At 39.2% G+C, this 6,000-nt stretch overlaps 1 long non-coding RNA gene across 1 annotated transcript; it reads left to right on the top strand.

The window, feature by feature from the left end:
* The first annotated feature begins 1,908 nt into the window (after window positions 1–1,908).
* On the top strand, window positions 1,909–5,414 carry LOC126644832 (uncharacterized). The gene is made up of 3 exons (XR_007630029.1): window positions 1,909–2,114; window positions 2,779–2,861; window positions 5,227–5,414. It is a non-coding gene; the product is annotated as an uncharacterized LOC126644832 (long non-coding RNA).
* The last annotated feature ends 586 nt before the right edge of the window (window positions 5,415–6,000 follow it).

The following is a 6,000-nucleotide window of genomic DNA, read 5'->3' as shown; positions in this document are numbered from 1 at the left end:
ATGCAGCACATCCCAGCTCAGGCACTCGTCACTTGTCATGGCTGGCTACCACATCATGCCTGCCTGGAGACACAGCTCCTCCATCCGGCTAAATAGACGAGGATCTCTTTATTAGGATATTTTTAATGGGAAACACACCCATGAAGCACCAGGGCCCTATGTCTTCCTAAATCCTTTTGACTACCCTGTGTGTCACTGTGGGGGATTTTCTACTTCTTTTGATCCTGATTTCATTTCCCAGACTTGGAGCACTCCTGAGTAAAAAATACCCAGTATGCAAAATTATGCAGTGTGTCTACAGTGATGTTACTGAGTACCATTCAGTGCCCTTATGCAAAAAATGTTATGACATGGCAAGATCATGACAGGGGGCTTTGTCTTTGTGGAACTGCTGGATAACTTTTCTGTGGATATGGCCTTGGGACATACTCAGAAACAATGGTCTCTCATATTGGTATGGACAGAAACTACCTAGAATTTAGATACAAAGGCAAATGTATTTGCTGAGCCATTCTTGGGAACACAACAGCTTGTGCAGTAATGTGTTTATCATCACTGGCCTGATTTAGAAGCAGGGTATGTTCAGCTCATCTTCAATATATAAAAACCCATGAAAAATAATACTGTGATGTAAGACCACTGAGCTTCAACATACATGGTACATTGCCTGCTTTCAGTTAGGTTCAATTCTTTGAAAATTAGTGCCAGTTGTGTTTCATTAGTGCACCGAAAAAAGGACTGCATTTTTGTTTTCCATAAAGTTGCTGAATCACATCGTTGTGCAGAATATATTCCTCAAATGGCCTTTTTGTAATGATTTAAAAAAAAAAAAAAGCAAACATTTATCAAAAGATGAAACATATTATTTAGGTTATCTGATGAAAAGTATAGCTTTTTTTTTTTTTTTCTAATTTTATTTGTCATGCTGCGTTGCCTGGGAATTGAAGGACATAGAATGTTCCTTTTCTCTTTTACAGCTGCATGACTTATGCTTAACTATTTATGTTGCAATGCTAAGACCTGCTTTTGCTCCCCAGGAGACAAACACTAAAGTATTATTAGACCTTAGTGCATGGGGGGAAGAGCTCTTAGTATAATTTTTTTTATAAATATTGCATGCTTTATGCCCATTCTTAGATTTGTACCAGAGCCTAAGTTATCTGGTGCACACTCTGGTGGCCAGTCTTTCTACAAGAACTCACAGGTGCAACATAGTAAATAATGCATATGTATTTGCCATGTACTGTGCATCATTTTTTTATTTCTAATTGCTACTTTTAAGTTGGGAACACACATACTACTCAGTCAAGAATCTCAGTAGAGTCATTGCTCCCAAACACGTAGTTTTTAGTTACTAGTCTTTTGGTTTCTAAGGCTGAAACTGGGTTGATTTGGTAAGGTCCAGTTTCTGTAAACTTTTTTTGGTCACAGCTCCCTATCTGTTTCAAAAAGAAAAAGAATAAGATAAAGAAAAACCCCCCCTCTCTTTCATTGCATTATAATAAACATGGTAAGACAAAAGGTCCTGGTACAGATTTGGGTCATGCATAGCAAAGTCTGTCTAGGACAGGCCTTCTGGGCTTTGCCATCATACTAATAACTACCAGCTTTCTGGAACTATAATACAGGTATACATGGGTAAAAGACTACTAGAAATTTTTGTGTAGGCACATGTGAATTTGAATACACATACTGTTCATTTCAGTCACAAAGCCTCTACTGATAATAACTAACTCTGGTATTTCTTATATTTTGTCTTCTGAATGCAGTTTTAGTATTGTCTCTATTTAATACTACTTCTCTTACATTATCTGTGACATGGTTAGCCATTTTCTAGTTATTCTTTTTGTTCAACAGGAAATACCAGGTTATTCTGACTGCATTTTTCCCTTACTTCTAGGCAGTGCTCTATTACTTCAATCATAGGTGTTTTAATATGAAATTCTGCTCAACTTCCAAGCAAAAAAATCTCCATCCTGCTAAGTGCAGAGAAGAGCCTGAAGTGCTGGGACACCCCACAGACTGCAGAAAAGGGAAAACACTGAGAAATCCATGATTCCCTGTAGGACACAAAGTGTGAAAATGAAGAAGAGGGAAGGAGGAAAAGATGACAGGTATGGATCTGCAGCTCTCTTGCCTATGTCCTGAGAGGCGGATTCTGCTACTGCTGCTCCCCCTGGTTGCAGGGTAACTGGCTCTGGCCGTTGCTTAGGGCTCTGCTCCTTAAGACGTTTTCATCCTCTCAGGGTCATCACCTAAGGTTGAAAACTCCTTTAGCTCAGGAAAAGAAGGCGACCTGCTCCCTCTATAGGCTTTTATGGCTGTTGCTTTTAGGAACCGGCCATCCAGGGGCTCAGAGCTGAATGCAGGCTTTGAAGGCTGGGAAAAAAGGTTAAGTGAGATGGATTTTGCATTTCTTTTAAATTTTGAGATTTTTTTTGTGTGTATATGAGTATGAATATACATTTATGTGTGTGTGCATGTGCATATATATATACACACATATATATATGCAAACACAAGTTCTCTAGGACTTTTTCTGTAGTTACTTTTTCTGCAGAAGTCATGCATGGAGCAATTTTTAGTGTTTAGTTTTAGTCTTTTTTTAAAAAAAAACAATGCATGATCCACTTGTGTGTGAACTTTCTGTTTGTTAATAGTTTATGACAACAGCTTCTGGACTGTATCCTACCCTTACTAGTGGAAAAGACACCATCTGAGCATGCTTCCTCCCCAGTGCCCACTATCCCAAATGCTTTACTCTGCTCTCTGTCCCAGGGCCCTGTCTCCTCAATTGCACCAGCACTGCAGTTTCTGGCATTATTCTGGTACGAAAAACAACCTGTATTAAGAACAACTCTGTAAGTAAAAAAGGCTGTTTGTAATTTGGATCAGCTCAGTGACCTGATTTGCAGCACAAACCCAACAACAGTTGCAGAGCAGCATGAGTGTGAAGAAGCAGCCGGAGGCAAGGCAGGGATGGGAGACAGACATTCCCAAGCTGTCCTTGCAGCTAAAGTTCCCCTTTGTGAAACTGCAGCTGCCAGTGTACCTTTGCTCTGGCACAGATATCAAAGGGAATTCCCCTGCAGTGCCTGAAAGTAACACTTTAGGGAAGAACTGACACATTGGTGAGTTATATATTAACCATTATAGAGAGTGGCAGAGTAACAAGGGCAGTGAATTACTGATAAAGTAAAATAGCCACATTTTCATTATGCAAGGCATGGGTAATAGCTCCTAGGAAAAGACTGTCCAGCTTTTTCCACTAAATTATGCTGTTTTCAATTCTTCCATGCTTTCTTAAGTGTGAATACATTGTTCAGATGTTTTCAATGCTAAATAAATGCCTTTGGCTGTTTCTCGTGGGGAGCCAAGGGGAGAAGGTAGGAAATGTTTTAGCTAAAATGATTCAACCATTTCCAAGTAAGTGTCAGAAGAACAGCATACAAGTTTTCAAGAGTTACAGAAAATAGTAATCATTGCAGTCATTCAGCACTGTGCTCGCTTTTCCTTCCCAAGGTCTGACCTTGCTCTGTGTTCAGCATTATCAGAGGTCTGCTGCAGTGAAATTTATGTACTTATGTCTCTTAGGACACAAATTAATTTCTTTAACTTAAGTTTAAAAGCAGAACCTTGCCAGAGATGACAAATATGAGTATTATATATCACCAGTTAAATTACTAATGTTTTACTTGTCTTTGAAGTCTTTGGTGGAAGCTGAAGCATAATGGTGAAAGAAAAAATAATGTAAGTTACATAACACCTCACATATGGAATTCATAATGCTCTGCTTTTATATGGAATAAATTGCTCTTCGGGGCCACATACGTATATATAATGAGGATGATTTCATTTGGTGTCCAATATGTTCTGTGCATATATTCAGGAGATTCAGCAGATTTAAACTTTCTGACTGAAGATGAGATTTTTTATAGAAGATCCTTCTTTTGGTCAGTATATTCCACTGTTTAATGAAAAGAAACCCTGGCCACATTTCAATTCAGTTGTTTAGTTTTCAAGAGAAATTTTTTTGACCTTCAAAACCACAAAATTTGTCCTTGTTTTAGCTCAAAATACCATGGTTTTGAATTGAAAAAAAATCTTTTTCTTTTTTTTTTTTTTTTTTTTTTTGAAGTACTTCTTACTTCAGTAGTGATATATTTCCTTCAAATTGTATGTTTGGAATTTTATTGCATGGAATTCTTGTAGCCAAGGCTTTAAGCTTAACTCTTACATAATGAATAATATAAACCAAAATCCCTGAGGTATTTTTTTCAGGAACTCAGCTAGACAGGTACCTAGAGAGACTCTTTTTCCACTCCTATATTATGGGAAGCATACTCTGCACTTTTCAAGGTGGAATAGAAGGGATTCAGATCATAAATATTAACCTGTTCAGGAGAGTTCAGGGTAGGCCATGTTCACGGCAGAATACTGCTCAAATGTGTTTGGGAAGGGAAGTGCTCGGGGGTTGCTTGGCCACTGCTAAACACTTCATATGGGTCAGGGTTGTCCTGGGATGTGGAGGCTGCACCTCCTTTCATCCCACCCTGACCTCTTCAAGAAAACAGAGGCATGAGTAAGGGAGAAGAAGGTGAATGATTTTGCTTAAATATCTGGTGCTGCAGCAGCCAAGGAGGCAACCTAGGCCAGCAGATAAGAGCAGTGAAAGGGAAAAACAGGTAGCCAGGATTAGGTCAAAAGAAAAACTGAGCAAAAACAGAGAGAGAAACACTTAGACAAAGGCTTAGCCCAAGCATGAGTGATGCAGAGTTTCTATGAAATTAGTTGAATCCAGGATACAGGTGTACTTAGGAATAGTGTGGTGGTTGTTTGGATGCAAGGGCATTGCATGTATACTAGCATTGCAGATACTGAACATCATTAAGCTGATGCCATGTCACATGCATCAATTTGGAATTGCTACCAGTTTTCTGAGTACAGTGTGTCCAGATGATTATTACATGAGTCTGCAGTAAGAAGCATGCAAAATGAGCTGCATGTAAGTTATACTTGTATCTGATATTTAGACTCTAAGAAAAGGGGAAAGAAATGTAGCTCTTTTATGTGACAATTTTGAGTAGTCTCCTCAGAAAAAAAAAATTGCTTTGTGCTTGGTCATAAATTTTAAACACCTGTTGTGATGAAAACACAGCAACATCAATTTCCGCTTGTTGGAAATGTTTTGCATGCAAGCTTTGGCAACATCGTTTCTTCTCACAGGAAGAAGACTGCAAGACAACTCAGCATTACCTTTCAGATGGTTATGCCATCACACTACTGTGTTGCAACACCAGGGTGTTGCAAAGAATGCCTTAAAATGTGGGGCTACTCAAACCTAAAATGGCTTGGGAGTGGCATATTCATTACTCTACGCATGGCCTCATCTTAAAAGAAGATTAGCATTAACAAACTTAAGATGGTGGAAAGTTGGGAGGAGTTGGTATAAATTTCATTTCAGGATTTGAACTATGGTTCAAATAAAAAACGCCAACATTATTGTCATCATCCTCTTTGTCAGTTCTACCTGTAACTGTTCCTTTTTATTTCAGCAGAGGCAATCACCACAAAAATCTGGATGAACAAACTTCTCATGTATATGCCAGGGCAACCTCAGAAAGTAGGTGCACAGCAGCTGGTATTGCTATTTTGGCTGCTCGTTGGGGCCATGAAGATCATGCTCTGGGCTGGCTGCAGGGACCTGTGACTGCAGGGCAGTAGAGGGAGCTGCTAGTTGCTGCCAGCAGCCAGCTCTGGTGTCAGACTTATGCAAAGTCTAAACTATGCCACTAAACAATGACACTTCTGAATACAAAATTCCCCTATTTTTTTTTCTACTTTAATGAGAAGAACTTTGCAGATGTGGGGATAGGACAAATTAGCCAGTATTTCCTCTCTTTCTACATGCTAATCAGCCCTGTTCATGGGGCACTGGCTAATCCCTCCAGCTTCTGAACTGAGAAAAGAAGATGCTCCTCTTCCAAGAAATTAATGAAT

This window comes from Myiozetetes cayanensis, unplaced genomic scaffold (genome assembly GCF_022539395.1).
Source record: "Myiozetetes cayanensis isolate MyiCay16 unplaced genomic scaffold, myiCay2020 scf3, whole genome shotgun sequence".
Classification (NCBI taxonomy): Eukaryota; Metazoa; Chordata; class Aves; order Passeriformes; family Tyrannidae; genus Myiozetetes; species Myiozetetes cayanensis.
The sequence above is the reverse complement of the archived record's forward strand: the minus strand, read 5'-3'. Positions and strand labels throughout refer to the sequence as shown.